Source organism: Pygocentrus nattereri, chromosome 12, assembly GCF_015220715.1.
Source record: "Pygocentrus nattereri isolate fPygNat1 chromosome 12, fPygNat1.pri, whole genome shotgun sequence".
Taxonomy (NCBI): domain Eukaryota; kingdom Metazoa; phylum Chordata; class Actinopteri; order Characiformes; family Serrasalmidae; genus Pygocentrus; species Pygocentrus nattereri.
This window is the reverse complement of record NC_051222.1, coordinates 17,676,123-17,701,148: the sequence shown is the minus strand read 5'-3', so window position 1 is coordinate 17,701,148 and position 25,026 is coordinate 17,676,123. Positions and strand designations below refer to the sequence as shown.

At 40.9% G+C, this 25,026-nt stretch overlaps 1 long non-coding RNA gene across 1 annotated transcript in view; it reads right to left on the bottom strand.

Annotated features, from left to right (window-relative positions):
- Positions 1 to 25,026, bottom strand: part of LOC108434744 — a 263,953-nt gene that overhangs the window by 233,733 nt on the left and 5,194 nt on the right. Inside the window, exon 3 of the long non-coding RNA XR_001858392.2 lies at positions 23,516 to 23,576. This is a non-coding gene — a long non-coding RNA (uncharacterized LOC108434744). The remainder of the gene's footprint in view (positions 1 to 23,515; positions 23,577 to 25,026) is intronic.

The window sequence follows — 25,026 nt, the reverse complement described above, 5'->3', positions numbered from 1 at the left end:
GAGGTAACTTTCCATTATCTAAAACACTGACCGTCTTTCTCTTGTACATTTCAAGCCACATGAGATCTATTATGGCTTTTTTTGGTCTCGATGTGACTTGGCAAAAAAAGTCGCAGAGCATCAACATGCATCAGTGTATAATGTTTGAAACAATGGTCAAGAATTATTGGCACTGTGCATGGCACAATAACCAAAACCACCTGGCGTGTAAAAGAGAACAAACGAATGTTAATTTGCATAATATCAATTTTAATTTTAATTATAACAGTATTAGATAATGTCAATTATTGGCCCAGGGGTAATTCTAAAAAGTTAGGAGTGCAATGTTTTGAGTAGTAGCCTAGACAATCTAGAAATAAGAGAAGTACCCATTAGCGCAGATACTGTCCAACACTGGTCTAGATGTTTGTCATACACTGACTCAGCTCTTATCTGAGAAATAAAGGCAGAAACACTTTTTGGCCTGCTCTGCTCCAGACACTGTCAGTTGTCTTGCAACATCAGTATAATTTGTAACGCCACAACTGTACAGTCACAAAACAAGTTCACAATACATTGTTTCCCCCCTTTTTCAGTTTCGTGAACAAATCAGCATTCTGCTTGTCATGTAGATTGTTGTACACCTAAAAAAGAATGAAGTAAATAAGTAAAAGCTTGCAAGGCACGCAGCTGATGTAAAACTGTCTGACAACTGATGTAGCCCTAAATGAGCCTGCTCTATGAATCCCACTGATTAAATGAATAATGACATTTTCTTCATCCTCTTTGATCTCAGAACAATGAGATGTGGCCCACACCCTAGAAGCATGTTGCATTCATGCATTCACTAACTACAGTGACCTACTTTGGAAAGAGTGTTAAGTGGGACTCAAACATACACAGCTGCAGTAAGCCCTTCATTACTGATTCCAATCTCATAGCTCAATGACCACAGGGAGATGTTTCTTAGATTAAATTATGCTGGGTAAAGCATGTTTTCCAGTGAGCACTAGGAGGCGCTCCACTAACTCTTCTTAAAAGTGCCTCTAAGCTGTTGAACAAAGGAGCACAAAGTCATCTTTCTGCGCCAGGTAGGATATAAAGTCTAGAGTAACGGTAAGCAAAAGTACAAGCGTAGGTCTGACAGAGTTAGTGATTTGACATACAGCATTTGAGGACAGTATGAGAGATCATTGGTCATTAGTTGTGTTGGTATTGGGAATAAGGCAAAAGCACTTGAAGTGCAGCTTTTGGGGTGTCAGAGTTTAGACATCCATGTATTTTTGTTTATTAACTATTCAAAGAGCAGAAGAACACTCCATATAATCTCTATATAATCATTGCGTCTAGACATCTTTTCATCATGTCTGGCCAAGCCACGCTGTTGCATTCAATACATTCCTGCCTGATGAGTGCATAAGATGAGTCCATATGTTACTCAAACACTGATCATGCCTAACAGAACCTTTATCACTTTTTTTGCTGTTGCAACTGCTAAAACAATTTGACCTTTAATATGATTTTGCTAGAATATTTCTCCTCACAGTCAATCTGAGGCAAGGGCACGTACCACATGCCCTTAACCCAACTGCAGGACGTTGCCACGTTCCCACAACACTGTGTTGATTGGCAGTCAGCACTTTTCTAACGTTGCCTGACCTCGTTCCACAGTGTTCAACATTCTGCAGACAACGCCGACCCCCCCCCCACCATCTCTCCCCCCCACAAGAGAGCACCCTCCCCAGTGGAATGAACAGAGAGAGGGGAAAAGTATAATGCAAGCAAGGAGAAGAAGTGCTTAAGAATAGATTAAAATAGACAGGTGAAGAGGAGGAGAGGGAAAGTAAGCTGGGAAAACGGGTGGGGGGGGTGAGGGAGAAAGACTTAAGATGAAAAAGGGGGGGGGGTGGGAGGAGGTAAAAGTAACGAGATAAGAGGAAGCATAAGAGAGGAGTGAAAGAAGCCGAGCAGCAAGGGAAAAGAGCCTAGCAAATGGAGAGACTTTAGAAGAGAAATTGGGGGCTGCGAGACTCCGGGCAAAGAAAAGATAAAAGTAAAGAGAAAGTGAGAGAGAGAGAGAGAGAGAGAGAGAGAGAGAGAGAGACATGAACGTGTTGGGTAGGCGGGAAATGGGGGGATGGCCTTTCGTCAGGCAGAGACAAGCGAATCTATACAGCGTGTTATCTGAGTCGTCACATTTAACTCTTGGAAAAGGATATGGACAGCTTATTATCTTGTTAGTTGCATTCAGGAAAATGAGGGATGATAGTGGACCCTAGATGTAGCTGGTCTGTCTCTTGGTGCCATCCTTGCCTAGAATTGCATCTCTGATAAGAACATATGTTTGCTTAATGTAATTTGTTCATGGATAAAAAATGCTTTACTTGGGAAGTCAGAAGATGATGCTAGATTGGTATAAAATCAGCTTTTCACAAACATAATAGTACTCGAAACACCTTTATTTCCACTCTAACAAAACCTTGATAGTGGTATTAGATCTAGTGCTGTTGTTTGACTAGGTCTTCCACAAAGTAAACATAAATAATGTCCTTGGTACTGAGGCATAGGGCGCCCGTAACAACAACCTTTCAGCTGCAATTGCGCACATAGTTCGGATTCTGGTGTCAAAGAAGATCATAAGAAGTGCTTGCGATGAGCTGACGAGGTGACAGTTGTCTGAATGATTCCCATCTAAACCACTACCCCTCTGTCCCCTGCCACATGGCAAAGCCTGCCTCCTGTCACAGTCAAGGTCACATCACAGCCACGTGCTGCAGAGTTCAGCACATACATGACTTTGAGGATGTGAAGATGATGTAGATGCAAAACCAATAGCTTTAGCTTAAATGATGAAAGCATGATTTGGGGTCGATTTCCTGTGGAGGACAACACTACTGAGCTAATGACAGTACTATCATGATTCTCCAATAGACAACTTCTGCAGCATTCAAGCTGCATGATTTAGGATCACAAAATAAGCCGCCCTTTAAGATACTTAAATAATTCGACTGTGCTATGCAAAGTTGTTAAAGACAAAAATACAAACCATTAAAGCCCAGCATTATAGCCTTTCAAGTTACAGTAACTGTAGCCCATTTGTTTATCAGGTCAAATTTCTTTTATTTTTTCAGACCATGTCATGCATATTTATATATTAATGTCACACACACAGGCTTAAAAACAAGTTCTGGCTGGATGTTTTGGTCTCAAATGCTCAATGATAATATAATGACAACAGCAAATAATTCATTTATATCCATTTATATACATCCTTCAGGTTTTAACCGAGTTATCTTTGAATACTTTTTCAATACGATCACAATCAATAGATTCATCACCTCGGGGAAGGGGTCCAAGGCACAATAGATGTTAAAAAAATGTTTTACCTCACATTGTGTGAAATTACAGATTTCCACCAAAGAGGTATCCAAATCCCCAAATTGTGTTCCCTTTATTTTTTGAGCAATGTACAAACAACACAATATAACTCCAAGTAAATCAAACTTCTGTGAAATCAAACTGACCACTTAGGAAGCAACACTGATTCACAATCAATTTCACAGCTGTTGTGCAAATGGAATAGACAACAGGTGGAAATCATTGGCGATTAGCAAGACACACTCAATAAAGGAGTGGTTCTGCAGGTGGGGACCACAGACCACTTCTCAGTACCTTTCTGCTTTCTGGCTGATGTTTTGGTCACTTTTCAATGTTGGTGGTGCTTTCACACTCGTGGTAGCATGAGACGGACTCTACAACCAACACAAGTGGCTCAGGTAGTGCAGCTCATCCAGGATGGCACATCAATGAGCTGTGGCCAGAAGTTTTGCTGTGTCTGTCAGCGTAGTGTCCAGAGGCTGGAGGCACTACCAGGAGACAGACCAGTACACCAGGAGACAGTAGGAGGGCAACAACCCAGCAGCAGGACCACCACCTCTGCCTTTGTGCAAGGAGGAACAGGAGGAGCACTGCCAGAGCCCTGCAAAATGACCTCCATCAGGCCACAAACGTGCATGTGTCTGCACAAACAGTTAGAAACCAACTCCATGAGGATGGTATGAGGGCCCGACGTCCACAGATGGGGGGGTGTGCTCACAGCCCAACACCGTGCAGGACACTTGGCATTTGCCAGAGAACGCTTGGCATTTTGCCTGTCACCAGGATTGGCAAATTCGCCACTGGCGCCATGTGCTCTTCACAGATGAAAGCAGGTTCACACTGAGCACATGTGACAGACGTGACAGAGTCTGGAGACGCCGTGGAGAGCGATCTGCTGCCTGCAACATCCTTCAGCATGACTGTTTTGGCACTGGGTCAGTAATGGTGTGGGGTGGCATTTCTTTGGAGGGCCGCACAGCCCTCCATGTGCTCGCCAGAGGTAGCCTGACTGCCATTAGCTACCGAGATGAGATCCTCAGACCCCTTGTGAGACCATATGCTGGTGTGGTTGGCCCTGGGTTCCTCCTAATGCAGGACAATGCTAGACCTCATGTGGCTGGAGTGTGTCAGCAGTTCCTGCAAGATGAAGGCATTGAAGCTATGGACTGGCCCGCCCGTTCCCCAGACCTGAATCCGATTGAGCACATCTGGGACATCATGTCTCGCCAACGTGACCAACGTCACGTTGCACCACAGTCTGTCCAGGAGTTGGCGGATGCTTTAGTCCAGGTCTGGGAGGAGATCCCTCAGGAGACCATCCGCCACCTCATCAGGAGCATGACCAGGTGTTGTAGGGAGGTCATACAGGCACATGGAGGCCACACACACAATACTGAGCCTCATTTTGACTTGTTTAAAGGACATCACATGTCGTGTGTTTTTCCACTTTAATTTTGTGTGTGACTCCAAATCCAGGCCTCCATTGGTTAATAAATTTGATTTCCATTGATGATTTTTGTGTGATTTTGTTGTCAGCACATTCAGCTTTGTACAGAACAAAGTATTCAATGAGAATATTTCATTCATTCAGATCTAGGATGTGTTATTCGAGTGTTCCCTTTATTTTTTTGAGCAGTGTATATAGGGTAGTTTTAAGCAGGCATCTCTGAAGTGTTGGCCATATTTCCCAGATGAGCCCTCATAATACCATCATCAATCAGTAATGGCCAGGGGGTGTGACTGGTGGGATACTGCATATCATCTTAGTAGCGTTTTTTATGCCGGTGTTTTTTTATTTTTATTTTTACTCAATTTAGTCGGCTCCAATTCCATCTGCTAGTTAGGACTCCCCCAATCACATGATACTACCAACGTTAGGAGGGTGAAGGCTTCCTCCGAGACCTGTGAAGCACCACCACATTTTTTCAAACTGGCACTCACACAATGTCAATGGACAGCCGAACACGCTCGGAGGAAAGCGCCAACTGCCGGATCTGATACGTCAGCTAACAGACGCCTGCGCTGACTAGTATCGCATTGAGTGATGGGGGAGAAGGGGGGCCATCCTACCCACCCAGAGAGAGCGAGGCCAATTGTGCTCTCTTGGACATCCGGCTCAGATGGCTGTAGGTACTGAGATGAAGGTACTGACTAAAGGTACTGAGTTGTACCCTTGAAGGTACCACCCTAGTGACAAGAGGGGTACTGCCCAGTGATGGTTTCATACCTTGTTTCTAAGAGTGTATGTCCCATATTGTAATGGTTTTGCTCCTATTTGTAACCAAAAATCTACAAGAAGGAACAGCTGAATCCATGTGCCTGATAAGTTAAGAATCCATGTGTCCAATAACAGACCAGGAATATACAGAACATAAAAATGAGGCCTTTCTCTGCCCACTGAATAATTTGATTGAGCTGATCATGGTGGAGATTCTGTATGTAATTCATTACAGGAAACGAGCGATTTTGTTGATTTGAGAACTACGAGTTGAGCTGCAGCATGAGACGTTCCTTGGCAAACAGTGGAGGAATTTGTTAACCTACCACTAAATTGATTACAGGGAAAAAAAGGTTGAGCAAAACATGCAACTTACTCTCTCAAGCTTGGCTTGTGCTTTGTCTTACAAGTGAGATAGAGCAGTCTGGAAGCATAGGTTTGTTGTACATTTTCACCTTCAGAAAGTAGGTGCTAAAAATTCACTTTCACAAGCAGCATTGAGCTGAGAAAAACAAAAGGATGGTGATACCTCCTTGTTAAAAGACAAATCCCACAGATTGCATCTTCCAGTCACAAGATGTTTGTCACATGTTTGAGAACAGCATGACTTACACCATGAATCATATTCTCTGTGCAAAATAATAATATTACTGTCACTATCAATCAGCTATGAATCCTTCCCCAAGTCTTTAAGGCATAATTTAGTCATTCAAATATATGTTTGACAGTTCATATCGCTCAGCATAACGGGTGCTGAAAATGGCTAAAGAACTGAATATGTACTTGGTGTCACAACAATATTCTGAATATTTTAACAATGAATGCATTTTGTTAGTTTCTTTATTACATCATTAAAGCACATTACATTAAGTGCATGAAATCCTGTCTTTGCATAAAAATACTACTGACCTGGTTCAGGACTCCAGAAAACATTGTTATGTTGCCTACATGAATGTGACATATGGTAAATTCTGTGGGTTCCATAGTCAAATATGGTAGTTACATTTGCAGTTCTTTAAAACAGGTCATTGCTTATAACAGTTGTCTGGATAAATTATGTAGATTTATCAGGGATTATATGCTGTCTCTAGTTGCCTGTTTTACTGTTGGGCAGAGGCCTCCATTATGCTGACGTCAAGGTAAGCTGCTTGTTCTTAAAATGTATATTATTGAGCGTTTCCCCTTATTATTGTAACATGGAGCGAGGAGGTGGACGCATACGCTGAGATAAGTGACTTTTATTGAGGGCAAATCCAGGGTCGTGGTCATGACAGTCCAGGTTCATCGATCCAACACGGATAGATTGAGGGACAGACATGACAAAATCACAAAACAGACTAACAGTTCCAACAGAACAAACAGTACATCCAACAAGCATACAGGCATCAAACATGCATCCAAACAATTCAAACCTCAAACAAAGACCAGCGAAAACAAAGGGCAAACACAGGGCTTAAATACGACACCGGGAAGACGAGGGAAATTTGAAAACAATCTGGGGCGGAGTCACAAAACAAGGGGGCAGGACTAGGGATACCAAAACAAAGAAGCACGTGGACTATCAAAAGGTAAACAAAAAGCACATGGGGGAGTGGGAGGAGCCAAGCATGACAATTATGCTGTGAAAAGCATTAAACCTTACATTGTTTTAAACATGAATATGATTAGTTAAGGAGAATTCTGCAAATTCTTTATTAACTTATTTGGTAGAGGATGAAACACTTTTTAAAAATAGTTCATTGAAAAGCAGAATCGAGTGTCAATGTGGGCCCTAATCCAAAAGGCATCCGAGTGCCTATGAAATGTCTGTTTGAGAACTGAATCAGCAGTCCCTCATGACATTTTACCATTACTAAAAAAAGAGCAACCCACTCTATGACTCGTCTTTTCTTGCTCAGGATAACACTTTTTTTTCCCCAACAAAGACCTACAGACCCTGGAAGCAGCTGGACTCGCTGTAAAATTTACGTAGGAAGGCAGTAATTGGATGGGTCATCTCGCAGTTCAAATTTACCATCAATTTACAGCCAGAAACCCCCTGAGGCAAGCAACTGTTAAAAAAAGAAGAAATCTAACTAACAGTAATGCTTATATTTGGTGTGTCTGGGGATGGATAAGGTCAAGGATGAGACAGGCTAACAAAAGACACACTGTATGTGACCTTATGGGGCATCAGTTCATTTCTGTGGAAAGGCAAAGCCTTGGAATATTAATGCACGTAATGGGCTTTCAGTACACTAACCAGCAAACTTACAACTAGCTTCCTCACAGGGTGTATTTAAATTAGGATGCAATGTTTAGGGCCTTGTACTTTTAATGATGTTGCTTGCTAGTATGATATTGACACTTGTATTATTAGATGAGTAAATAAGTTAGTTTAATAGGAAAACAGACAAGAGCAAAGTATTCTCAAGAGAAAAAGGTATCATAATGGCACAAATCAGAGAAATTAGCACAACAAATGGTTTAGTACTTGAACTAATATCTAAGTAAGAGTCTCTAAATTGATGTTGACTATGTTGGGTAGTTTATGGCCACTAAAGAACCAGCTATAATAGATCAGCAGATATTAGGTAGCCTTTCTGTTCATCTGAGTTATATTCTCTGCATAAACTGATTATGTATTTGAATTATGTACAGTATCAAAATACTGTACAGTAGGTCTGGCCCAAACAGCACTTTACAGGCTTCGAATAATATGTCTGAACAAGTGCTCCAATACTCTTTACAAACCACCCTTAAAAACAATAACATTTGAAGTACTTTTTAGTGGTTCGTCTGGCAAAACACCAATCAGGCATAACATTATGACCACCTCCTTGTTTCTACACTCATTGCCCATTTTATCAGCTCTACTTACTCTATAGGTGCCCTTTGTAGTTCTACAGTTACAGACTGTAGTCCATCTGTTTCTCTGATACTTTGTTAGCCCCCTTTTACCCTGTTCTTAAGTAGTCAGGACCTCCATGGACCCTCACAGGGCAGGTACTATTTGGGTGATGGATCATTCTCAGCACTGCACTGCACTAACACTGATCTGGTGGTGTGTTAGTGTGTGTTGCACTGCTCTGAGTGGATCAGACACAGCAGTGCTGCTGGAGTTTTAAACACCTCAGTGTCACTGCGGGAATGAGAATAGTCCACCAACCAAAAATACCCAGCCAACAGCGTCCCATGGGCAGCGTCCTGTGACCACTGATGAAGGACTGGAGGATGACGAGCACAAACCGTGCAGCAGCAGATGAGCTGTCGTCTCTGACTTTACATCTACAAGGTGGACTGACAAGGTAGGAGGGTCTATAGAGTGTCGGTGAGTAGTCATAGTGTTTAAAAACTCCAGCAGCACTGCTGTGTCTGATCCACTCAGAGCAGCACAACACACTAACACACCACCACCAAGTCGGTGTAACTGCAGTGCTGAGAATGATCCACCATCCAAATAATACCTGCTGCTCTGTGAGGGTCCATGGGGGTCCTGACCACTGAAGAACCGGGTGAAAGTGGACTAGCAAAGTATCAGAGAAACAGATGGACTACAATCTGTAATTGTAGAACTACAAAGAGCACCTATACAGTAAGTGGAGCCGATAAAATGGACAATGAGCGTAGAAACAAGGAGGCAGTCGGAATGTTATGCCTGATCTGTGCATATGCTTACCAAGTGGTTCAGCTCATACTGGCTCCACTAGACACACCAAATGTGTTATGCTTCCATGGTATACCATGGTTATCACACAATTTGTGCTGAGCCCCTTTTTTTCTCCTATTTTTATTGCTCTAAATCATTTAAAGCCTTCTTGCATTTCTTTCCTAGCTTCACTGTCCACATGAAGAGTGGTGCAGTCTGTTGCGCTCTGAGGTAAGGTGACATGGAAGCCTTGCATAAACCTATGATTCAACAACTACACCATCTAAAATTTTACATTATCTATATATCACCAAATCACATATTCGATCTAAGATAAACTTTCTGTCTACAATTGATTTATTTATACAATTAATTTAACAGTTTAACACACACCAACACAATGAAGAAATACTCCAGTTTTCAAATGATTTAGACCTACTCTACTATACAGTCAAAAATGGCAGTCAAAAAAACAAAAAAAAACAAAAAAGAAACAGAAACCAAACAAAAGGGCTTATTTTATGTAATAGCAAATTTGTCTTATTTCTTATGTCTTATAGCACATAAATGTTAGTGTCTACTTTGAAATCATATGGCCAGCGCAACAGTGAACGTAAAAGTAAACTTTTACTCTGAATCCTGTGGCCAGATCTGTCATAAGACAAAAGTACCCAGGATTTGTGATGAATACATTTTCAACAGCACACAGAAATTGAACATCGACATTCTAAATCTTCAACTGAAGACATACAAATAAGTGTAAGGCAGTAAAAAGGGAAATTTGAGAAAGTGAATTAAAGCAGGAATGAGCAGTTACTGGTGAATGATTGGCAAGGCATGCATCACATAAAAGAAGCTCTCAATAACAGGGACAAGGAGCTCTACTCTGGCCATGGGCGGCCAGGGGAGGGAGAGAGCGAGCGAGCGAGCGAGCGAGCGAGAGAGAGAGAGAGAGAGAGAGAGAGAGAGAGCATAATAAGAGTCAGACCCCTTCATCCCCAATGCAATTACAGTTCAGCTGCATCTGGCCCTTCGGCAGGAGGCAGCTGAGTGCAGGGCTGCCCTCTCTCCAGATTTCTGTGCTCTGTGTGTTTGAGTGTATGTGATTAACGTAGTGCTAGAAGGCAGCCAGTGGCCTCCTTGATGTCTTTGTACAAAGAACATCATTTCTCTCTTAAAACGCAAAAGTTGAAATTGCACTACTACAAGTTTCTCATCCTGTAGCTGCATTAACAGTGTGCCTAATAAGTAGAACTACCATATTGCAGTTGGTATTCAAACACACTGTATGTTGGGTTCCACTGCAAAAATGCACTAGATGGTCTCAGTCCTGAAAAAAAAGGTTATGATTTGATTTCAACTGGTAAACAGCTCCAAATGCTTTAGCTTGCTTCCCAGTCACAATGCCAAGCAAATCAAATGTTCAGCTCACACAGTGTTTACTGCTGTCCATCATCACCACAATAATAGTAATAACAAGAAGGATAATATAGGGTTGGTCAGTATGGCACATACTGTGTTTTGTTTGCTTGTATACTTTCCTATTTCAAGTGGTGACTGATGAAAGCATAATAGACCTTACCTACTGGAAGAAAGGCTACAAGAGAGATTATTAAGGGGGTTTAAAGATGCAGAGAATCCTGCCTTCTACACCTACTATAGCTATTTAGAAGGGATGTAAACATGACTGTAGTTGCAACACCTGGCCAATTTATTGTCTATACTACTGTGCTTCTATACTCATGGACCCGTCATCCATCCCGCACTCCTGGGTAACTGGCTGAGAGTGGAATCTATTAGAACATAACAGTATTTGGTGTGATGTAAAAGAGCCACGTTGCACTTTTACTCTGTGGCACACTGTGTCCAATTTTAGCGGTACTGAGAGATGTGTCCCTGTTGCTATGCCAGCAGAAATACACAAAAAACTGATTTCTGAGAAACTTTTGTCCTCACTTGGTAAATGAACGGTAGGGTAGACACTCATGTGTCTTATATTTCTGTTGGCTATTTTTCCCCATTTTCTCCCCAATTTAGTCACGTCCCATTCCACCCACTAGGTAGATCTCCCACAGTCTCACAATGCTACCAGTGCTAGGAGGGTGAATGACAGCATACGTCTTTTCCCAATCAGATTAAGCACCACTGCATGTTCTTAAACTGCTGCTAAACATGCATCATTGGACAGCTCAACACACTAGGAGGAAAACACTAACTGCCAACCCTGTTAGTTAATCTAACAGATGCCAAAGCTGGCTAGCATCACGCTGAGTCATGAGAGATCAAAGGCAGATGGTCATTCTACTCACCCAGAAAGCAAGGCCAATTGTGCTCTCCTGGACTCGTGGCCATAACTGGCTGTGGTCTCACAAAGGGACCATTTCTTTTTAAAGGGTTGAAGGGTGTAAAGCACAACACCACTGGACTCTGAAGCACCAAAAACATGTTCTCAAGTGATGCATCACACTTTACTATGCGCCAGTCTGATGGATGAATCTGGAGAGTCATAGTTTAGTGGAGGAGGGACAACGATCTGAGCTGATTTTCAGAGTATGGGTTTGGCACCTTAGCTCAGGTGAAAGGTAATGTTCATGCTACAGCATATAAAAACATTTCAGACAACTAAATGCTTCAAACTATGTGGCACTTTGGGGAAGGTTCCTTAATGCTCCAGCATAACCGTGTCCCAGCAAGCACTATAAAAACATGGTTTGATGAGTTTGATGTGAAGGAACTCCAGTGTCCTGCACAGAACCCTGACCTCAGCCCCACTGAAAACCTTTAAGATTAACTGGAAGGTCAATTATGAGCCAGGCCTCCTCATCTAACATCACCGCCTGACCTCACAAATGTCCTTTTGACTAAATGGGCACAAATTTTTGCAGACGTAGTCTAAAATCTTGTGAAAAGCCTTCCAACAAGAGTGAAGGCTGGTGCTGCCACAAATGTCGGGCAAACTTTATATTAATGGCAATGGTTTTGGAATGGAATGTCCAACTAAGCTCACATAGGTGTGTTGGTCAGGTGTCTAAACAGTTTTGGTCATATAGCATAAATATTATTAAATATTGTGGAACTAAGAGATTATATCAGCACTACCTAGCACTACCCTATAGAAGCTCTTTATGACTTACTAGTAACTGTGTTGCAAAGACTACAGATATTTGTCATATGGGGACTATGGTCTTTTGAAAAGTCAGCTTAGCACTTTTCCTTTATTCAAGTGCTAGTCAGTGACAGTGATCTATGCCACAAAGTGGTTTAACTTTATGCTTGCTTGTTAGAATAGGGTTGGTGTTTTATGTTTCGTCATGTGGTCAAACCATGGCTGGTTCGCTTGGGAAATTTCACATTACAACAAGCAGGTCAGCAGCAAAAGGATCAGTCACAGTACAGAGGGACTTGCTTCAAGGCCTACCAGTGAAGAATGTCATACACAGAGGACCTTTTCATCTAGATATCAGAATTTTGACATCACTGATTCAAAGGCTTAGCCCAAACCCCATGAGGAAGGTCTGAGCTGCAGTGATGTTGACAACAATAACACATTTTGTCACTGAGCCTGGAGTTAAGACAACACCATATGCTGAGAATCGTTTTATAGACTATTTTGATTTTCAGTCATAAAACTCTTGACATTCGGTTTCTCACTGGAACAATAAACTGATAATATGAGAAGCAGAAGGTTAGGCAATGGCAAAATACAACAGCCGTTTGATTTACGCACAGACGTCTGCACACACAGCAGAAAAACGGTCAGTGGTGAATCGTGGGTCACGTCCCCCTCTGAAACAAGTGCAACTTCCTGATCACATATAAACGTGTCACATGAAAGAGCGTTTAAGTTTAAAACAGCTCCTTATCAAACTTGTCGCTTGGGGAAAATGGCAGATAAATGGCAGTTTCTCACCCCAAACAATGCCTCATCTCCTTTGCATAAACTTTCCGTGAGTAAATTATTCCCTGTTAATTGATTTTACACAACACCAAAATGAGTTAGCAAGAGAGAGAATGTGACAAATTTGACAATGTGAGTGAATGTGTGAGAGAAAGAGCGAGACAGAGAGAGACGCAGAGAAGCAGAGGTGTAATAGAGCAAAGCAACAAAAGCAGGCAGCTGTGTCTCTGGCAGAATGAGAACAGAGCAAGTCTTTCTCAATAGCAGGGATCAGAGGGGTCACGCGGAATCACTCCAAGACAATTAATCAGCGGCATTCCCTTCACCTTGGCTCCTGGGCACTTTGAGTTGGCAGCCGGCCAGGGCCAACAGTATCCCGCAGTGTGTCTTAAGAGAGCCTCAGGAGCTTCGGCTTACACTGTAGAGAGCAGCAGCTCACTGCATAGACTTCTAACGAAGTGGAGTGCATAGCATGCCAACTATCTTTATTTCCTCATTCTGAAATTCTCTCTCATCGCCAAGCTCAGGCTCAGCATCGAGAAGCTCTGGTGGGATCTACAGTAGGCCGAGACTCATGCTGGTTTTTCTCATGGATGGTACAGTTCTTGATCACTTTCTCAAGATGGACGGCTGAATTGGTTCACTGTAGAGTTCTGCATGGGACCAATTTTTCAGTCCAGTTCCCAGAATTTGTCATCCCACTCCCACAGAAAATCTGCAGCGCTGTATCCTGCTCCCACCCGCAACCTAAATGTTTTGTCCCATACCTGCCTGAAGTCCCAAATGGCTGGTTTCTATCTGCATTAGTCATGACTGAAAATCACTGACGTAGGTCAGGCTTGCCTTTACTGTGGTGTATTCACCTTCATTAAAAGCACTTTCCACATGTCCGTCTTTAGAACTAGTTTAAAACTTCTATTTAGAATGAGCTTATTACATTTTGATATTTTTGAGATATTATTCATATATGTCAATTACTGAGAGATCATTTTCATTCTATTTTGGCTATTTATTAATTAGGGGGATTTGTCTATATGTGTTGTCCTGCTTTATCCTGCAGTGTGATGGTAAAACATTCAACCCATACACGTGTTGCACTGAAAATTCGCCCCATGCTGCAAGATATTGTGGGGAGTCCTGCAGGAATACACACCTCTTGTTTCTTGCTAACTGATTTTCTAAACTTTAATTTATAAGGTAATATTTATGGAACGCAAAAGGTGGAACTCGGAAGTGCTGCACAACACAACTGGATGAGCAAGAAATCTGACCAGCACACTCTGCATTAGAAGCCACGTTAGGTCAACAACCCAAATATTAAGAAGAGCCGTTTTAAATTATTAGTAAAGTGTTTATTTTTACATAAATGGCTGCAACTGTAACAACTGCAATTTCCCCCTGGGATCAATAAAGGAATCTGAATCTGAATCTGAATTTGTTCTTTCAACAAAAATCTAACCACCTGAGAGCCACAACATTTTATGTCCAATATGTCTCAGTATGTGTTCATATCCTAGTATAGGCTAAAAACAAACTAAAACACAGACTTACTTTCCTCTGCTTTAAGCTTTATAGCTGCTTTCCTCCCATCTCCGCCCTAAAACCTTTCCTCAAAAGTTGAATAGTTTCTTGTAAAATGTCTGTCAACGTTTCACTGTTTTATTAATTTTCCCACTGCACCATGACACTATTTAAGGTAGAACGTCTCCCCAACGTTTTAGTATTTGACAGTTTTTCGATGCACATTCTCAGTCGTTGAGAACCAGGGCTTTCACGCCACGTTGCACACATCCTGTCTTGAAGATATTTTACTGACACAGTGACAAAGATGCATCGATAATCGTTTTATAATCACGTCATAATTGAATCAGCCCTCTGAATCATAATTGAATCAAAGTGTGAGGTGCCTAGAGATTCTCACCCCTAAACAATACTGTTGCGGTTCCTCCTCTGCTGCTCTCTGCATGGAGCCTGGATGCAGGTCAGTTGCTTTGCAAGTTCAATTTCAAGAGCTTTATTTGGCTCTTTGCAGTGCTCAATTTTTCATTCTTTTTCAGGTGGGTGAGTTAAGGCATAAGCAGAAATAAGCAGAGCTGTATGAAAAAAAATCTCTGACTGGAGTGGTTGGGTAACAGTGCTTTCAGCTAAACTGCTAACTGCACTACTTTGTGTATTAGCACTGCATGGCCATTAGCCAACTACAAATAACATGTACTTGTTTAAATATCACACATTTTTGTTTAAATAACAGGTTTTTTTTTTAAATACACCACAATTTGCTTGACTTGTAGCTTTTAAAACTGATCTGACTGTTGCAAATGATTCAGCTTTATGTTTCCTTACTATTACAATCACTACATTGGGAAGGACTATTCAATGATGCATCGAGAAAATAGAAAACAAGCCACTGCTGATTTATTGACAAATGTACAATTTTTATTTACCTTTGCTGAATGTATGGCAAACCTGATTGTGAAATCATTTAAAGAACAGACACTGGAAAAAGTGTATGCAAGAAACACTATCCACCACCATAGGCCCTGACCACAACAAAACATAAAATACTGTTACTCTACCCACTATGACAAACACAGTAATTCACCTCAAGTAAAATCACATCACAGTCAATGACAGTTCAACATCTGAATTGAACTTAAACTGTGATCTATAACTGTCAGATGTTCAAAATTTACCCTCCAAAATTTGTCCTTGTGCCACTGAGAGACATGTAATGACTATAATCTCAACATCAGATAACAGGACTGACCAGTTTTGGTTGTCCAAGTCGTCTGGGCACACAAAGAGCCGATTCAATTATCTTTTGTAATTTCACTTTATCCCTTAATTACAAACTCTTTGCCAAGCTCCCTCTATGCAATGGACGTCAGCCAAATAATTCAGACAGAGAAAATTCTGTTCTGGACACTTTTTCAGAGTGGTCATCACAACATCATCCCAACATCTTAAACCTGCACTACAACAGAGTACTTCTAGTTTAAACAGAACACAAGGAGCTCTCTCTTTTCCTCCCTCCTGACATCCTCCCTCCCTCTATTGTTCACCATTGAGAAGGCTTCACTGTTATCCACCCTGCTTGATCCTCATGCCAGTTTGCTAATCGCAGAGGAGGAAGCCCTGAAGGGATGTGATGTAGCAGCACATAAACCAGTGTGAAGAAACATTTATCAAAGCTGCAATACTACCCCACTATTGCTTCCTGATGAAATGAACATCAGGGAAAGAACCTGACTCATCCTCCCGATGTGGAAAGCCGGCAAATTACATATGATAATGAGGAGCTTAAAAAGGAGTTTGGTGAAGCTGACTCTAATTTAAGGATGAACTACATTAATATGATAGAAATTATAAGAAGAAGCTTTGTGACATGTTGGGTTTGCCATTGAGATCTTAGATGATTCAGGGTATTATGGGGAATGAGAGAGGAATGGCTGAAGAATTTGAGGTTAACTTGAAGGTTAGGCAAGGTTAACCAATCACAAGCCAGGTTTTCTTTCCAGCTGTCGTATTAAATTCAAGCGAATAACAGAAATGTTACACAAATGTTACCAGCTCTGTAAAACACTCTTTGTCTTTGAGACAAACAGGAGAGCAAATTTGGATGCACTTACATCTGAGTGTAAAGGGTTTAAAAAGTCCACATCAATGAATGAATATGGAACAGGTGTGTGTGAGATGGGCTAGTATTTTACCCAAAATTTTTGGTAAAAGCCGTGTTCTGTGTCACAAATACAACACACTGAGCTTGAATTAATGGCACTTAATTCTTGGATTTAATAAATCTGAGCTTCAGTTTAGCAACCATTACAGCCTTTTCTCACTGTCAAAGGCGTCTGTTTTCATCAGATTTCTCAGCTCGCTTGAAGCAACAGGCAGCAAGATCATGACACTGGTACACACAGCTGACTAATGGAGGGGCACTGGAAGCGGGGCTTGTGAACACTTGCCCACCTAGCAAGCTGCTCTGCTAAAAGCTAAACCAAGTCTAAAGGCTCTCATTACCCCAAGAGACCAGCTGATATTTCTGTTAACATTCCATTCCAGATTCGCTCCTTCTTGAATGACCTGGACCAACCTTAAATCAGACTTTAACTGACTACACAACAGGAGAAATCATTCAGGAAAGAGGACACAGTTAGTGTGATTTGTATTGTTTCTACATTGTGTTATACATCTTTGTGGCATACCAGTGAAACTAAAATCTTAGAAGAATTCCAACCAATATAATCACCCACTACCAATGGCTTCCCACAAAATACTGGTGTTAATATTCTGCCGTGAGCATTTTTACTGCTGCTTGTCAACACACACCCCGGATGTGTTGTTAAGTTCCACTCACGGGCAAGCATGCACACATCTCCTAGTAGTGCAGGTATGGGTCAGAAATTGCTTTGTGCTATCAGTCAAAAGTGTCAGCATGCCCACGGTCACACAGATACCGCAAACCTACTGTTCATTATTCAAATTGCGAACTAAGCCGATTCACAGAAAATGTGTATTTTAATCAATTAATGTTTTTACACTGAGAAATTGACAATCTTATCACGTTTTATTCTAATTGAAGAACAGAAATGTTAAAATAGTTCTTGTTCGACCAAGTCATTTAGCTTAAAACATTCAGATAATTTGCTCTCAGTGAGGATACAGAAGATTTGACCTTTATTTTATTGCTACTCTCTCTTTTACACATAACCACACATAGACACACAGACACATACTCATACTCACAAAACAAGAGGGCATTGTTGTACACGCTCTTATTCCCATAAAGGCCATATGTGTTTCAGTGTTTCACACCCTAATGTGTAACTGAAGGGGAAGAAGACAGCCACAGGCTATGGCTCTTGACTTAAACAAAGACTCGGGTCATTTGTTCCTTTGTCCACTACAGCCACATGAAGCAACTTGTACAATGATTAACACGAACCCCGACTGCACCAGACTTTGTGTCTGTGTCTTCAGATCCATCTCAGCTTGACATCTTACTCCTGTCTTTACAAACCATGTAAGATCTTGGACATTCCTCTTTCACAATGATCTTAGTCAAGATCTCCCTTATCAAACTCCTAGTTATATCAGTTGTTTTTAAGAGAGGCAGCTGTTCACCCATTTCACACTTCAGTTAAATCATCTGGGCCATTGTATGGTGTGTATCAATGGCCCATTCAGCTTGGAAAAATGCAAACACTTCAGATATAAGTTCAATGCACAACAAGAAAAACACAAACCAAATGTTTTAAGAAAAGTAAATGTCTGTTAGTAGTTCCTTTTCTTCAAATTGTTGCCAATATGAGGTGAAAATCCAGCCACATGCACTGCATTACCAAGATTTCCTGCATTATCAAACATGGCAGGAATAGTGACGTTTGACTTTTTGAAGTTCCATTCAGCAAAGCCTCTTTCATCGCATCAGCCAATGGCTCACTCATGTGTACATCATAAATGAGTCATGTCTGGAGAACTTCCCATATTTTCCCATCTATCAGTCATGTAGTGCAGTTACTGTGACAAGCCTCTCTGCCGCTGAGAAGTCCAGCTAAAAGGTGTACAATTATTTTGCACCACATGTGTACCGACACACAACCTGTCATACCCATACCATGGCTCGAGCACATTTAACAGAGATCAGATTCCCAAAGCTGTATTTAATCATGAATTTTCCATTTGACATGGGAACATAGCAAATAGAGCAGCATACACTCCCAGAGAGACATACATAAACCTAAACTAAACTAAATAAATACAGGTGCTGGTCATAAAATTTGAATATCATGAAACAAACACTTGAAGTATATCAGTCTGTGTGTAATGAAGGAGTACAATATACAAGTTTAATTTTTTGAATGGAATTACTGAAATAAATCAACTCTTTCATGATATTCTAATTTTATGACCAGCACCTGTACATACATATATATATATATATATATATATACACACACACACACACACGCACACGCACACACGAGGAAACCAGCTAAATGCTTAAAATAGCAAAGTCCATTCATCTCCAAATTATCGATGTTCATCTCAAATCTCTCTCTTTGCTCAAATCGCTCTCTATGCATGTTTGCTGTGTGTCCAACAGTCTGCACGTCAGTCTTCGGCGTTAAAGGTTGGTGAACTAGCAGTTCTACATTAACTCCAGTGTTTAAGACCATTTATTGTGAAAACTGTGTTAGAACTGTGTGTTATAATGATTTTACAGTAAAGGAGGATTCTGATATTTTCTAGTTCTGTTGAGGAGCTGCAACAGCTCTGCAGCAGTGGAGAGTCTATTCAGGCCTGATTCTCACTCCTAACAGAGCCAGAGTCAATGATGAGAATTTTAAGGCTAAGTGTCGAAATTTAAAGGATTCTGAATGTCATGTCTATACATGTTTCTTTCTGGCACATGACAAATGCAGCGTCTTTGTTCACACCATCAGCTGGGCTTGTTTGGTGTGTCAAGTGGAGATACACAAACATGCTGACAATCGCGCTTTGAAAGTTGCTAAAAAGTAGTACAATACTCTCCAAAAAGTGGCTAAAAAGTATGCACTATTTTTTTTAATTGTAGCTAGCTACAAAGTAGCTAGTAGCCAACTGCTAATTTTTCAGTAGCTATACCAAGCCTGCAAGCCAGGCACATGATGTGCTTTGCATCTAAAAAGGTAGCTCTCGTGTTGCTCACAGCCCACAGAGTTACATGGAGCCAGTAAGCAGATCTCTGAATCGCTGAGCATTTCGTGCAAACTACAAAGCTATTTAGTTCAGTAGAACACAGTCAGCATCCCACACACCAACATCTAAGGAAGCCCTGAGGGGTTTGACTGTGTCGCCACTGGTTGCTACCATGACAAGTAGTCAAATTAAAGCTTAATTGTCCATTATTGAGCTCAAATAAAGAAAGGAAGGCAGGCCATTGGAGGCTGGACCCCACACTGGGGCACAGCTGTAGAACAAGTGGGAGGGCTGAGAGCTGATCCCAGCTTAACAAGAACAACAGTGGTCAATAACAGCATCTACCCATCTAAAACATGGTAGTACATCTCACAAATGCATGTAATGGCTAGATGCTGATAATGAGGTGAACAACTGAACTTTACCGTTTATTATATCATCAGTCCGATGGCCAATGATTACAAATGACTCACAAAGTCACACTTTGATGCTGGAGACTGAAAATGGTAGTCACTGTTCCGAGCAGAGGACAATGGAGGTAGCTGTGATACACTCATGTGGTAAATGCACTAAAAACATTCAACCTAAAATACAAACAATGCAAATTTGCCCATAACTGTATAACACAGTCCTTTAGATCCACCTGTGTTTCTTAAATAACCTCTTAAACTCCTTGAGACCACCAGTGGTTCCAAAACGCACTTTGTCATATTCTTTATAACTTTCATATTTCATAATTTACATTCAAAACGTGGGTATCATATGAGAGCTGTAACTGTCTTTTAAAACCCTTATAATAAAAGAAGCTGAACTCAGTTTTTTTTCTACTGAAAGTCGACCCATTTTTACACAATAGCTTTAAGTCAAAAAATAAAACTAAAAGCCTGGAATCAGGACAGGGTGTAATTTAGTTCCTGTGGTTGTGTCAGGCCATTCTTTTATGCCCTGAAACAAGTTGGTGATAAAGGTGATGTTTGGCATGGGCAAAAAGGCTGGGTTAAGACCAGGAGTGTGATTAAGCCTGTTTTCATATACTTAGGCCCAATCCCATTTCTTATTTTTACCCCTACCCCTTGAAACTGAATTGAAGGGGTAGTGGTTGAAATCTTCCCCCTATGAAATGGGACAACCCTTCAAGAACCAGATACGTCACCAGTTCTCGTCAGCGGCGAGGTTTTCCAGACATTTCCAACATGCCGCCTCCAGCTGTGGTGATCTCACTTGTCTGTCACATGACAGGACAGGGGAATCACATTTAATACAGCCTGGAAAAAACAATCAGGACGTGTTTTCCTGCTTTGTCTCCATTCTACAGCAATAATGGTACATCACACTGATATTTGACATTTATCTGAAGGAGACTGAAAGCATGAGCCTTGTGATTCAATACTTAGATTTATGTGTCTCTTTAGTCGCTTGTGCAGTCATCTTCCAATGATTTGCATAGCATTCTGGGAATTTTCTCATAACACTCCGTTTGTAGTGCTCCTCTGAAAAATCTCCATTTGGAGGGCCATGTAGCCCCAACACTTCACCCTACCCCTCCATCTCAACAAATCGGGACAATCCTACCCCTAGACATGAACGTGCAAAACGGAGGGGTAGGGCTAAGTGTTAGGGGCAAGGGGTGAAATGGGATTGGGCCTTAGGCTGTTTGCTAATGCCTGCACCAAAGTTTGGGTTTTTATCTTTTTTATTTGGTCTTATTAGTTTCACGCTGCAATTGTTGAAGTACATCAAGAAATATACGCAAGTCATCTTTGCGTTCTTTGACTGGTCAGAAATTTGGAAGGAATACAAGCACTCTTATTTTCATGCTTCAACTCAACAATATTCTTAATACATATTATTATACATTACAGTGTATAATTTGATTTAGATGATTTAGTAAATGTTACAGGTGGATTACAGAATTACAGCCTATGTAATTATATGTATCAACTTCAGTTTTGCTGCATGTAATTACGCAAGTGTATCTTCTACACAGGAACTGTCTAGTGTAGTGTTAAAGTTACACTTTAAAATAAGTGGACAGTTCCTGTGTAGTTGATATGTAGGTACTGTGTAATAATGGGGTGGTAATACAGCCATTGCTTTGGGGGGTAAAGCCACACATTTAATCTCTTAAATGTGCTGCATGTTAGGATAAAGGGATGTCTGCTGTGCTGTCACATTACAGAATGGTTTAAAGCTGAAACTGGATAGTGTCTCAGCACTTGCAACATATGCACTAGCTAAATGTTAGAAAAGCTGGCAGATACAGTGTGAGTAATGTTTTAATGTATGTTATTAGATACTTCCTTTTACTGCTAAGAAAAAAAATGCTGTTCCAGTCTGATTACAAATGTAATTACCTTTTCATTATTACCCTTTGGAATTACAAGAGAGAATAAGCTGTTACAACTATTAAGATACATGTGTAATTACATAAGGCAAAGCTGAAGTTGATACACATGTGTAATTACATAAGGCAAAGCTGAAGTTGATACACATGTGTAATTACATAAGGCAAAGCTGAAGTTGATACACATGTGTAATTACATAAGCAATCCACCTTTAAGTGACTAAATCATTATTAGTTACATTGTTGTTGCATATGTTCACATGTAACTACAGTTGTTAGCGACAATTTAAAGTGGGACCATGCTCTGATGCATTTTTGGTGGGTCATGGTTTGCTTGGTGTGGACTAAGGGCCCTTCAAGACACACACACTCAAAATAACTTATGAATACTTTGTACGTCAATGCATTTTAAAAACATACCTGCTATAGAACCTGCTACAACTATGTTTGCTAACTAAATGTACTGAAGACATACCTTTGAGGCACCTCACTGACATTACTAGTACTTTGAAAGTTTTAAATTGCAAAGGCCTTCATATTCCACTGATCCATAGCCTAACAATATGAAACAGCCTGCAGCAGAGTTTAAGCCTTCTTGTGCTCACTGCATTAATAATTCATTTGTGGAATAAAGTGTGAAATTATAATGTGAATGACCAGCCACAACATAATTATCAGTTATCATTATCCATACTTTATCATCACTGGTGCTTTCCTTTGCTGAAGAGACGCCAGTCTACTGGCGTGAGTCTTGCAATGTTACCAAGCTACAGTCGTATGAAAATGTTTGGGCACCCGTGGTCACATTTCATGTTTTCTTGTGAAAATAAATCAACACTTTTTCTACAGAGAAGACATTTCTGCACATTTAAAGGGTAACTACATAGGTTTGTTCCCTTTAAAGGACATTAAGTTAATTTCATAAAACATCGGTTCTACAAACACCACCACCTTACCTAACACCATGACAAAGATTTCTTTTAGTAACACTAAAGTTTGTACACACACATCAACACACAGACAGTGTAAAAATCATCTACTCAGAACAGTTTATCAAAAGTATCTGCATGAAAGTGACTTGATTATTAGCCAAAATGTAAATGTTCACCTATAATACAATGCATTTTAACTGTTGATGACTGTGCGTGTGTGTGTGTGTGTGTACATATATATGTTAGAGACACAGAGAGAGAGAGAGAGAGAGAGAGAGAGAGAGAGAGAGAGAGAGAGAGAGAGAGAGAGAGAGCAAAAGAAAGAAAGAAAGAAAGAAAGAAAGAAAGAAAGAAAGAAAGAAAGAAAGAAAGAAAGACACACACACACACACACAATCATACATCTTGTACAACTGTAGAAGACATCTGAGAAGTTATGCACAAGACATCTACTCACGTCAGCCTCAGCGTGACCTTTATGCATCAGGGGACCCTGTCTGTGGAGCTGCTGGAAGGGCCTGGTAAAGAGACAGACAGAAAGAAAAACAAACTCTTAACTCCTGTGCTTGTATCAGGCCATTCCCTTATGACCTGAAACAAGTGGTTGCATAACAGCAGATGGTTTGGTGAGGAAAGGGGCATTGGACATGAGCAAAAATGGCCTGGTTAAGAGCAGAGGTGTCAATATCAAAAGTACAAATGACGCTGCAGTGTTTAGTGTGTAAGACCAGTCCTCACAAGCTTCTAAATTCTGGTTTTGGCCCCTCCCTGAAATTTTCATGATCTCTGAATAAGTTACTGGCAGTTGTTGAAGTACACCAAATAATAAAGTGGGAGATCTTTGCGTTCTTTGGTTGGTCAGACATTTGACAGGGACACAAGTGCTGTTATATTCACGTTTGCCTCCATTAAACAACCCCCTTTTTAGTTTAACTTTCACTAGCCCTTCACAGTACAAAATCCACATCTATCCCTCAAATACACTACATTTCCAAAAAGTTTTCACTCACCCATCCAAATCATTGAATTCAGGCGTTCAGTTGTGAAATTTTCTTACTACTAAATACTCCACAGTCAACTGTCAGTGGTATTGTAACAACGCGGAAGCATTTGGAAATGACAGCAACTCAGCCACAAAATGGTAGGCCACTTAAAATGACAAAGCTGGGTCAGCAGAACCTGAGGCTTTCTGCAGAGTCAATCGCTACAGACCTCCAAACTTCATGTGGCCTTTAGATTAGCTCAAGAGCAGCGTAGAGAGCTTCATGGAATAAGTTTTCAAGGCCGAGCAGCTGCATCCAAGCTTTACATCACCAAGCGCAATGCAAAGTGGCAAATGCAGTGGTGAAAACCTCCGCCACTGGACTCTAGAGCAATGGAGTGTTCTCTGGAGTGACGAATCACACTTCTCCATCCGGCCATCCAATGTATGACTCTGGGTTTGGTGGTTGCCAGGAGAACGGTACTTGTCTGACTGCATTGTGCCAAGTGTACCAATTATTATGATTATTGTGTGGGGTTGTTTTTCAGGAGTTGGGCTCAGTCCCTTAGTTCTAGTGAAAGGAACTCTTAATGCTTCAGCAGACCAAGAGATTTTGGGGACGGCCCCTTCCTGTTCCAACATGACTGCGCACCAGTGCACAAAGCAAGGTCCATACAGACATGGATGAGTGAGTTTGGTGTGGAAGATCTTGACTGGCCTGCTTCAACCTGACGGAACACCTTTGAGATGAATTAGAGCGGAGACTGCGAGTCAGACCCTCATCTTCAATTTATTTGTCTACTATGCTACATATCTTGGCTACACACAAATAAAACAAACATAATACACTGAACAAAAACATGAACGCAACACTTTTGTTTTTGCTCCCATTTTTCATGAGCTGAACTCAAAGATCTAAGAGTTTTTCTATGTACACAAGAAGCTGTTTTCTCTCAAATATTGTTCATGAATGTGTCTAAATCTGT